Consider the following 11,708-nt stretch of genomic DNA (forward strand, 5'->3'; position numbering starts at 1 on the left):
CCTCAAAGCGTCTTGCAATCAATGAAGTACTTTTGGAAGTGTACCCGCTGTTATAACGTGGCAGCTATTCTGTGCACAGCAAGATCCCACAGGCAGCAATGAGATAAACGATGAGATAATCTGCTTCAGCGATGCTGGTTGAGGGGTAACCATAGAATTTACAGTGCAGAAGGAGGCCACTCGGCCCATCGAGTCAAATATTGGTCAGGTGCCGTTGAACCCCTCTCTTCTTCAAATAGTGCTCTGGGATCTTTTATATTCCTGAGAGAGCAGATGGGACCTCAGTTTAACATTTCATTCAAGAGTCAGGTGGTGTGGACACCTGGTCAGCTCTTAGCAGTTTTGGAAAGATCAATTTGTTACGGGAGTGGTAAAATAAGAAATAGGGCTTGGTTATTTTATAAACAAACTTTATTAAAACAAAAGAGAAGAAAACAATATTTAAACCTTGAAAATTCAACCCGAACAATGACAGATTACATGCAGTTTCTTAACCTTAACACACTAGTTCCCATTAAACAGCACTTTAACAGGACTTGCAGCCCTCATGCCACTTACACAGACAAGCAAAGGTGATATTTGCATTTACAAAGCCATTTTTCTTCTGTTGGGGACATTTGTTCCAAACTCTTTTCCAAAGCCTGCCTCGGTGGCAACTATCATGACCTCTCTCAGTCAATTTTCAAAGCCTTCTCCTGTACCCATTCAAAACAAGATTCTTTTTCTCTCTCTCTGTCTAAGCTCTGCCCAGCCCCTCAAAGAAAGAAACCATTATCGTCATTTTGACTTTTTGATGGCCCTCTCCTGTTTATACAAAAGAAAAGAGGCATGCTATTGATATGCAACTAACTGCCCATCGGTGGACAAAGAGGACATCAGACTCAGTAATGGGCTAATATCTGGTCAGACAGGAGTGTCCAGAAGGACAATGGATCTGGGGCATCCTGTGCATTCCCACGAAAGAGTTTAAGTCCGACTGGGACAATGGAACTCGGCCAGGTGTGGGCGCGTCCCTCTAACACTGTGCCGGCAGATTTGTTTTGCATCCAACAGTTCATATTCAAGTATAGACCAGTGAGTAACTGACAATAAAGTCGTATTTTTGACATTCCCCACCAACCGGGCTCCAGATTCTTATCTGAAGGTAAAATAAGAGTCCCCACAACGTGTTATGTACTCACCCGGTCAGCCACTCCCTGCAAGGTCTCTGCCTGACTTTGGTCAGAAATTGTCTTGTTCAGTCGGGGGTTAGTGGAACCACAAAAGCCCCTGTGAGCTGCGGAGAATTCCATGCGTTCAGCTTCCACCATGCTGCACAAAGATCGACCACAGTTAACTCTGGTCCAGAGTTAGTTTTCATTAGTTTTAGATAGCCTGAGTTAGCATCGTCAAGACCATAAGACAGAGGAGCAGAATGAGGCCATTCAGCCCATCAAGTCTGCTCCGTCATTCAATCGTGGCTGCATTAATTGATTTCAACATCTGAGTTAGTTGAGCCATGCCAAGTGTAATTTTGTTAATCCAGTTGAGTTTTGTCTGCCAAGGTTAGTTTAGTAGAACCAGGATAGTTGAGCCTATCCAGGAAGTTTAATGAGGATTAGATTTGTTAATAAGGTTTACTTAACATTAATTAACCTGGATTAATGCAGTTAGCCAGGGTGAGTTTAACCCAGGTTAGTTTTGTTAGTCAGGATTAATTAATCCAGATCAATTTAGAGAGCCATGGGTGGTTTAGACAAACTAGGTTAGTTAAACCTGGCTGGGGGGCTAACCCAGTTTGGTTTGGTTAACTAAGGTTAGTTAACCAAGATTAGTTAGCTGGGGTGGGGGTTAACCCGGGTTAGTTTAGTTAGCCACAGGGCAAGTTTTATTATCCAGGGCTGGTTTAGACCTAAATCAGGTTAATTGAGCTGGTAGGGAGATTAACTAGGATTAGTTTAATCACCAGGGTTACTTAACATGGGTTAGCTTCATTAACCTAGAAAAATGTAGCTTGCAAGGGAGAATTTACCTTGGTTAGTTTAAATGTGAACCAGGTTAGTCGAGCACGATTTCTGAGATTAACGCGGATTAGTTTATTTATCACTGGTTAGTTTACAACTGAACCAGGTTAGTTGAGCTTGGTTGGGTAGTTTACCCCATATAATAAAGATACCCATGGTTAGTTTAAATCTGAACCAGGTTAGTGGAGCCTGGTTGGGAAGTTTAATCCAGATTAGTTTAGTTATCCTGGGTTAGTTTAAATCTGAACCAGGTTAGTTGAGGCTGGTTAAGTAGTTTAACCCAGATTAGTTTAGTTATCCCAGATTAGTTTAAATTGGAACCAGGTTAGTTGAGCCTAGTTGGGTAGTTTAACCCGGACTAGTTTAATTATCCTGGGTTAGTTTAAATCTGAACCTGGTTAGTTGAGCCTACTTAAGTAGTTTAACCCAGACTGGTTTAGTTAACCAGGGTTAGTTTAAATCTGAAGCAGGTTAGTTGAGGCTGGTTGGGTAGTTTAACCCGGATTATTTTAGTTATCCAGGGCTAGTGTAATTCTGAAAAAGATTAGTTGAGGCTGGTTGGGTTGTTTAACCCGGACTAGATTAGTTAACCAGGATTAGTTTAAATCTGAAGCAGGTTAGTTGAGGTTGGTTGGGTAGTTTAACCTGGATGAGTTTAGTTATCTTGGGTTAGTTTAAATCTGAGCCAGGTTAGTTGAGGCTGGTTGGGTAGTTTAATCCAGATTAGTTTAGTTAACCCAGGTTAGTTTAAATCCGAACCAGGTTAGTTGTGGCTGGTTGGGTAGTTTAACCCAGATTAGTTTAGTTAACATGGGTTAGTTTAAATCTGAACCAGTTGAGGCTGGTTAGGTTGATTAACCCAGATTAGTTTAGTTATACTGGGTTAGTTTAAATCTATGCCTGGTTAATTGCGTCTGGTTGGGTAGTTTAACCCAGATTAGTTTAGTTAACCCAGGTTAGTTTAAATCTAAAGCAGGTTAGTTGAGGCTGGTTAAGTAGTTTAACCCGGATTAGTTTAGTTAACCCAGGTTAGTTTAAATCTGAAACAGGTTAGTTGAGCCCAGTTGGGTAGTTTAACCCAGATTAGTTTAGTTAACCCGGGTTAGTTTAAATCTGAAGCAGGTTAGTTGAGCCCAGTTGGGTAGTTTAACCCGGATTAGTTTAGTTAACGCAGGTTAGTTTAAATCTGAAGCAGGTTAGTTGAGCCCAGTTGGGTAGTTTAACCCGGATTAGTTTAGTTAACGCAGATTAGTTTAAATCTGAAGCAGGTTAGTTGAGCCCAGTTGGGTAGTTTAACCCAGATTAGTTTAGTTAACGCAGGTTAGTTTAAATCTGAAACAGGTTAGTTAAAAACAAAAATTTAGTGTACCCAATCATTTTTCCAATTAAGGGGCAATTTAGAGTGGCCAATCCACCTAGCCTGCACATTTTTGGGTTGTGGGGGCGAAACCCACGCAGACACGGAGAGAATGTGCAAACTCCACACAGACAGTGACCCAGAGCCGGGATCGAACCTGGGACCTCAGCGCCGTGAGGCCGCAGTGCTAACCCTGAAACAGGTTAGTTGAGGCTGGTTGGGTAGTTTAACCTGGATTAGTTTAGTTATCCCAGGTTAGTTTCAATCTGAAGCAGGTTAGTTCAGCCCAGTTGGGTAGTTTAACCCGGATTAGTTTAGTTAACCCGGGGTAACTAGCCCTGACCATGTGATGAGTCTCTGGCAGGAACCCGGAAGCTGTCAGTTTGGAGTCAGTTTGACGAACATGGAGTGGGCAATGCGGCTGTGGGGGGCGTCACAGCGGAGCTGAGATCCCCCCCGGGACCCACCAGCACAGCGCCAGGGGCCGCCAGGGGCACAGGAAGATCCCAGGCCGGCAGCCTGTCTCCGGTAAGCGGGGGCCTCGGTCCCCCCCTCCTGTCACTTTGCTGTGAATCCCCTCCCCCCGGTTACACTGCCCCCCTCCCCCCGGTTACACTGCCCCCCTCCCCCCGGTTACACTGCCCCCCTCCCCCCGGTTACACTGCCCCCTCCCCCCGGATAACCTGCCCCCTCCCCCCGGTTACACTGCCCCCCTCCCTCACCCAGGCCCGGGGGCGGGTGGGTTACACACTTGCTTCAATCCACAGGGTAAACAGGAACCTGTAATGGAGAGCATCCGCCTGCCACTCACTGTGTGTGTCCCTGTGTGTGTGAGTCCCCAAATCTGTGTGTGTCTGAATCTGTGTGTGTGTCTGAATCTGTGTGTGTGTCCCTGTCTGTGTGAGTCCCCAAATCTGTCTGTGTGTGTCCCTGAATCTGTGTGTGTATGTGTGTGTCCCTGTCTCTGTGTGTCCCCAAATCTGTCTGTGTGTGTCCCTGAATCTGTGTGTGTATGTGTGTGTCCCTGTCTCTGTGTGTCCCTAAATCTGTGTGTGTGTGTCCCTGAATATGTGTGTGTGTCCCTGAATCTGTGTGTGTGTGTCCCTGAATATGTGTGTGTGTCCCTGAATCTGTGTGTGTCCCTGAATCTGTGTGTGTCTGAATCTGTGTGTGTGTGTCTGAATCTGTGTGTGTGTGTGTGTCTGAATCTGTGTGTGTGTGTCTGAATCTGTGTGTGTGTGTCTGAATCTGTGTGTGTGTGTCCCTAAATCTGTGTGTGTCCCTGAATCTGTGTGTGTCTGAATCTGTGTGTGTGTGTGTGTCTGAATCTGTGTGTGTGTGTCTGAATCTGTGTGTGTGTGTCTGAATCTGTGTGTGTGTGTCTGAATCTGTGTGTGTGTGTGTCTGAATCTGTGTGTGTGTGTGTGTCTGAATCTGTGTGTGTGTGTGTGTCTGAATCTGTGTGTGTGTGTGTCTGAATCTGTGTGTGTGTGTCTGAATCTGTGTGTGTGTCTGAATCTGTGTGTGTGTCTGAATCTGTGTGTGTGTGTCTGAATCTGTGTGTGTGTGTCTGAATCTGTGTGTGTGTCCCTGAATCTGTGTGTGTGTGTCTGAATCTGTGTGTGTGTGTCCCTGTCTCTGTGTGTCCCTGAATCTGTGTGTGTGTGTCCCTGTCTCTGTGTGTCCCTGAATCTGTGTGTGTGTGTGTCCCTGAATCTGTGTGTGTGTCCCTGAATCTGTGTGTGTGTCCCTGAATCTGTGTGTGTTGTGTGTGTCCCTGAATCTGTGTGTGTGTCCCTGAATCTGTGTGTGTGTCCCTGAATCTGTGTGTGTGTCCCTGAATCTGTGTGTGTGTCCCTGAATCTGTGTGTGTGTCCCTGAATCTGTGTGTGTGTCCCTGAATCTGTGTGTGTGTCCCTGAATCTGTGTGTGTGTCCCTGAATCTGTGTGTGTGTCCCTGAATCTGTGTGTGTGTCCCTGAATCTGTGTGTGTGTCCCTGAATCTGTGTGTGTGTCCCTGAATCTGTGTGTGTGTCCCTGAATCTGTGTGTGTGTCCCTGAATCTGTGTGTGTGTCCCTGAATCTGTGTGTGTGTCCCTGAATCTGTGTGTGTGTCCCTGAATCTGTGTGTGTGTCCCTGAATCTGTGTGTGTGTCCCTGAATCTGTGTGTGTGTCCCTGAATCTGTGTGTGTGTCCCTGAATCTGTGTGTGTGTCCCTGAATCTGTGTGTGTGTCCCTGAATCTGTGTGTGTGTCCCTGAATCTGTGTTGTGTGTCCCTGAATCTGTGTGTGTGTCCCTGAATCTGTGTGTGTGTCCCTGAATCTGTGTGTGTGTCCCTGAATCTGTGTGTGTGTCCCTGAATCTGTGTGTGTGTCCCTGAATCTGTGTGTGTGTCCCTGAATCTGTGTGTGTGTCCCTGAATCTGTGTGTGTGTCCCTGAATCTGTGTGTGTGTCCCTGAATCTGTGTGTGTGTCCCTGAATCTGTGTGTGTGTCCCTGAATCTGTGTGTGTGTCCCTGAATCTGTGTGTGTGTCCCTGAATCTGTGTGTGTGTCCCTGAATCTGTGTGTGTGTCCCTGAATCTGTGTGTGTGTCCCTGAATCTGTGTGTGTGTCCCTGAATCTGTGTGTGTGTCCCTGAATCTGTGTGTGTGTCCCTGAATCTGTGTGTGTGTCCCTGAATCTGTGTGTGTGTCCCTGAATCTGTGTGTGTGTCCCTGAATCTGTGTGTGTGTCCCTGAATCTGTGTGTGTGTCCCTGAATCTGTGTGTGTGTCCCTGAATCTGTGTGCTGTGTGTGTGTCCCTGAATCTGTGTGTGTGTCCCTGAATCTGTGTGTGTGTCCCTGAATCTGTGTGTGTGTCCCTGAATCTGTGTGTGTGTCCCTGAATCTGTGTGTGTGTCCCTGAATCTGTGTGTGTGTCCCTGAATCTGTGTGTGTGTCCCTGAATCTGTGTGTGTGTCCCTGAATCGGTGTCCCTGAATCTGTGTGGTCCCTGAATCTGTGTGTGTGTCCCTGAATCTGTGTGTGTGTCCCTGAATCTGTGTGTGTGTCCCTGAATCTGTGTGTGTGTCCCTGAATCTGTGTGTGTGTCCCTGAATCTGTGTGTGTGTCCCTGAATCTGTGTGTGTGTCCCTGAATCTGTGTGTGTGTCCCTGAATCTGTGTGTGTGTCCCTGAATCTGTGTGTGTGTCCCTGAATCTGTGTGTGTGTCCCTGAATCTGTGTGTGTGTCCCTGAATCTGTGTGTGTGTGTCCCTGAATCTGTGTGTGTGTCCCTGAATCTGTGTGTGTGTGTCCCTGAATCTGTGTGTGTGTGTCTGAATCTGTGTGTGTGTGTCCCTGAATCTGTGTGTGTGTGTCCCTGAATCTGTGTGTGTGTGTCCCTGAATCTGTGTGTGTGTGTCCCTGAATCTGTGTGTGTGTGTCCCTGAATCTGTGTGTGTGTCCCTGAATCTGTGTGTGTGTGTCCCTGAATCTGTGTGTGTGTGTCCCTGAATCTGTGTGTGTGTGTCCCTGAATCTGTGTGTGTGTGTCCCTGAATCTGTGTGTGTGTGTCCCTGAATCTGTGTGTGTGTCCCTGAATCTGTGTGTGTGTCCCTGAATCTGTGTGTGTGTCCCTGAATCTGTGTGTGTGTGTGTCCCTGAATCTGTGTGTGTGTCCCTGAATCTGTGTGTGTGTCCCTGAATCTGTGTGTGTGTGTGTCCCTGAATCTGTGTGTGTGTCTGAATCTGTGTGTGTGTCTGAATCTGTGTGTGTGTCTGAATCTGTGTGTGTGTGTGTGTCTGAATCTGTGTGTGTGTCTGAATCTGTGTGTGTGTGTCTGTATGTGTGTGTGTGTGTCTGTATGTGTGTGTGTGTCCCTGAATCTGTGTGTGTGTCCCTGAATCTGTGTGTGTGTCCCTGAATCTGTGTGTGTGTCCCTGAATCTGTGTGTGTGTCCCTGAATCTGTGTGTGTGTCCCTGAATCTGTGTGTGTGTCCCTGAATCTGTGTGTGTGTCCCTGAATCTGTGTGTGTGTCCCTGAATCTGTGTGTGTGTGTGTGTCTGAATCTGTGTGTGTGTGTGTGTCTGAATCTGTGTGTGTGTGTGTCTGAATCTGTGTGTGTGTGTCTGAATCTGTGTGTGTGTCTGAATCTGTGTGTGTGTCTGAATCTGTGTGTGTGTGTCTGAATCTGTGTGTGTGTGTCTGAATCTATGTGTGTGTCCCTGAATCTGTGTGTGTGTCCCTGAATCTGTGTGTGTGTCTGAATCTGTGTGTGTGTGTCCCTGTCTCTGTGTGTCCCTGAATCTGTGTGTGTGTCTGAATCTGTGTGTGTGTGTCCCTGTCTCTGTGTGTCCCTGAATCTGTGTGTGTGTGTCCCTGTCTCTGTGTGTCCCTGAATCTGTGTGTGTGTGTGTCCCTGAATCTGTGTGTGTGTCCCTGAATCTGTGTGTGTGTCCCTGAATCTGTGTGTGTGTCCCTGAATCTGTGTGTGTGTCCCTGAATCTGTGTGTGTGTCCCTGAATCTGTGTGTGTGTCCCTGAATCTGTGTGTGTGTCCCTGAATCTGTGTGTGTGTCCCTGAATCTGTGTGTGTGTCCCTGAATCTGTGTGTGTGTCCCTGAATCTGTGTGTGTGTCCCTGAATCTGTGTGTGTGTCCCTGAATCTGTGTGTGTGTCCCTGAATCTGTGTGTGTGTCCCTGAATCTGTGTGTGTGTCCCTGAATCTGTGTGTGTGTCCCTGAATCTGTGTGTGTGTCCCTGAATCTGTGTGTGTGTCCCTGAATCTGTGTGTGTGTCCCTGAATCTGTGTGTGTGTCCCTGAATCTGTGTGTGTGTCCCTGAATCTGTGTGTGTGTCCCTGAATCTGTGTGTGTGTCCCTGAATCTGTGTGTGTGTCCCTGAATCTGTGTGTGTGTCCCTGAATCTGTGTGTGTGTCCCTGAATCTGTGTGTGTGTCCCTGAATCTGTGTGTGTGTCCCTGAATCTGTGTGTGTGTCCCTGAATCTGTGTGTGTGTCCCTGAATCTGTGTGTGTGTCCCTGAATCTGTGTGTGTGTCCCTGAATCTGTGTGTGTGTCCCTGAATCTGTGTGTGTGTCCCTGAATCTGTGTGTGTGTCCCTGAATCTGTGTGTGTGTGTCCCTGAATCTGTGTGTGTGTGTCCCTGAATCTGTGTGTGTGTGTCCCTGAATCTGTGTGTGTGTGTCCCTGAATCTGTGTGTGTGTGTCCCTGAATCTGTGTGTGTGTGTCCCTGAATCTGTGTGTGTGTGTCCCTGAATCTGTGTGTGTGTGTCCCTGAATCTGTGTGTGTGTGTCCCTGAATCTGTGTGTGTGTGTCCCTGAATCTGTGTGTGTGTGTCCCTGAATCTGTGTGTGTGTGTCCCTGAATCTGTGTGTGTGTGTCCCTGAATCTGTGTGTGTGTGTCCCTGAATCTGTGTGTGTGTCCCTGAATCTGTGTGTGTGTGTGTCCCTGAATCTGTGTGTGTGTGTGTGCCTGAATCTGTGTGTGTGTGTGTCCCTGAATCTGTGTGTGTGTGTGTCCCTGAATCTGTGTGTGTGTCTGAATCTGTGTGTGTGTCTGAATCTGTGTGTGTGTCTGAATCTGTGTGTGTGTCTGAATCTGTGTGTGTGTCTGAATCTGTGTGTGTGTCTGAATCTGTGTGTGTGTGTCTGTATGTGTGTGTGTGTGTCTGTATGTGTGTGTGTGTCCCTGAATCTGTGTGTGTGTCCCTGAATCTGTGTGTGTGTCCCTGAATCTGTGTGTGTGTCCCTGAATCTGTGTGTGTGTCCCTGAATCTGTGTGTGTGTCCCTGAATCTGTGTGTGTGTCCCTGAATCTGTGTGTGTGTCCCTGAATCTGTGTGTGTGTCCCTGAATCTGTGTGTGTGTGTGTGTCTGAATCTGTGTGTGTGTGTCTGAATCTGTGTGTGTGTGTGTCTGTGTGTGTGTGTCTGAATGTGTGTGTGTGTGTGTGTGTGTGTCTGAATCTGTGTGTGTGTCTGAATCTGTGTGTGTGTCTGAATCTGTGTGTGTGTGTGTGTGTGTGTCCCTGAATCTGTGTGTGTGTCTGAATCTGTGTGTGTGTGTCCCTGAATCTGTGTGTGTGTGTCCCTGTCTCTGTGTGTCCCTGAATCTGTGTGTGTGTGTGTCCCTGAATCTGTGTGTGTGTCCCTGAATCTGTGTGTGTGTCCCTGAATCTGTGTGTGTGTCCCTGAATCTGTGTGTGTGTCCTGAATCTGTGTGGTGTCCCTGATCTGTGGTGTGTCTGAATCTGTGTGGTGTCCCTGAATCTGTGTGTGTGTCCCTGAATCTGTGTGTGTGTCCCTGAATCTGTGTGTGTGTCCCTGAATCTGTGTGTGTGTCCCTGAATCTGTGTGTGTGTCCCTGAATCTGTGTGTGTGTCCCTGAATCTGTGTGTGTGTCCCTGAATCTGTGTGTGTGTCCCTGAATCTGTGTGTGTGTCCCTGAATCTGTGTGTGTGTCCCTGAATCTGTGTGTGTGTCCCTGAATCTGTGTGTGTGTCCCTGAATCTGTGTGTGTGTCCCTGAATCTGTGTGTGTGTCCCTGAATCTGTGTGTGTGTCCCTGAATCTGTGTGTGTGTCCCTGAATCTGTGTGTGTGTCCCTGAATCTGTGTGTGTGTCCCTGAATCTGTGTGTGTGTCCCTGAATCTGTGTGTGTGTCCCTGAATCTGTGTGTGTGTCCCTGAATCTGTGTGTGTGTCCCTGAATCTGTGTGTGTGTCCCTGAATCTGTGTGTGTGTCCCTGAATCTGTGTGTGTGTCCCTGAATCTGTGTGTGTGTCCCTGAATCTGTGTGTGTGTCCCTGAATCTGTGTGTGTGTCCCTGAATCTGTGTGTGTGTCCCTGAATCTGTGTGTGTGTCCCTGAATCTGTGTGTGTGTCCCTGAATCTGTGTGTGTGTCCCTGAATCTGTGTGTGTGTCCCTGAATCTGTGTGTGTCCCTGAATCTGTGTGTGTGTCCCTGAATCTGTGTGTGTGTCCCTGAATCTGTGTGTGTGTCCCTGAATCTGTGTGTGTGTCCCTGAATCTGTGTGTGTGTCCCTGAATCTGTGTGTGTGTCCCTGAATCTGTGTGTGTGTGCCTGAATCTGTGTGTGTGTCTCTGAATCTGTGTGTGTGTCCCTGAATCTGTGTGTGTGTCCCTGAATCTGTGTGTGTGTCCCTGAATCTGTGTGTGTGTCCCTGAATCTGTGTGTGTGTCCCTGAATCTGTGTGTGTGTCCCTGAATCTGTGTGTGTGTCCCTGAATCTGTGTGTGTGTCCCTGAATCTGTGTGTGTGTCCCTGAATCTGTGTGTGTGTCCCTGAATCTGTGTGTGTGTCCCTGTATCTGTGTGTGTGTCTCTGAATCTGTGTGTGTGTCCCTGAATCTGTGTGTGTGTCCCTGAATCTGTGTGTGTGTCCCTGAATCTGTGTGTGTGTCCCTGAATCTGTGTGTGTGTCCCTGAATCTGTGTGTGTGTCCCTGAATCTGTGTGTGTGTCCCTGAATCTGTGTGTGTGTCCCTGAATCTGTGTGTGTGTCCCTGAATCTGTGTGTGTGTCCCTGAATCTGTGTGTGTGTCCCTGAATCTGTGTGTGTGTCCCTGAATCTGTGTGTGTGTCCCTGAATCTGTGTGTGTGTCCCTGAATCTGTGTGTGTGTCCCTGAATCTGTGTGTGTGTCCCTGAATCTGTGTGTGTGTCCCTGAATCTGTGTGTGTGTCCCTGAATCTGTGTGTGTGTCCCTGAATCTGTGTGTGTGTCCCTGAATCTGTGTGTGTGTCCCTGAATCTGTGTGTGTTGTCCCTGAATCTGTGTGTGTGTCCCTGAATCTGTGTGTGTGTCCCTGAATCTGTGGTGTGTGTCCCTGAATCTGTGTGTGTGTCCCTGAATCTGGTGTGTGTCCCTGAATCTGTGTGTGTGTCCCCTGAATCTGTGTGTGTGTCCCTGAATCTGTGTGTTGGTCCCCTGAATCTGTGTGTGTGTCCCTGAATCTGTGTGTGTGTGTCCCTGAATCTGTGTGTGTGTCCCTGAATCTGTGTGTGTGTCCCTGAATCTGTGTGTGTGTGTCCCTGAATCTGTGTGTGTGTCCCTGAATCTGTGTGTGTGTCCCTGAATCTGTGTGTGTGGTGTCCCTGAGTCTGTGTGTGTGTGTCCCTGAATCTGTGTGTGTGTGTGTCCCTGAATCTGTGTGTGTGTGTCCCTGAATCTGTGTGTGTGTGTCCCTGAATCTGTGTGTGTGTGTCCCTGAATCTGTGTGTGTGTGTCCCCTGAATCTGTGTGTGGTGTGTCCCTGAGCTTCTGTGTGTGTGTGTCCCTGAATCTGTGTGTGGTGTGTCCCTGATCTGTGTGTGTGTGTCCCTGAA

The 11,708-nt window shown here is 47.7% G+C and overlaps 1 protein-coding gene across 1 annotated transcript in view; it reads left to right on the top strand.

Annotated features, from left to right (window-relative positions):
* The first annotated feature begins 3,715 nt into the window (after positions 1 to 3,715).
* Positions 3,716 to 11,708, top strand: part of ikbkb (inhibitor of nuclear factor kappa B kinase subunit beta) — an 88,812-nt gene continuing 80,819 nt past the window's right edge. The window contains 1 exon segment of the mRNA XM_038785273.1: positions 3,716 to 3,888. The gene's annotated coding sequence lies outside the window, so the exon portion shown is untranslated.

Source organism: Scyliorhinus canicula, chromosome 26 (assembly GCF_902713615.1).
Source record: "Scyliorhinus canicula chromosome 26, sScyCan1.1, whole genome shotgun sequence".
NCBI classification, from domain to species: Eukaryota; Metazoa; Chordata; class Chondrichthyes; order Carcharhiniformes; family Scyliorhinidae; genus Scyliorhinus; species Scyliorhinus canicula.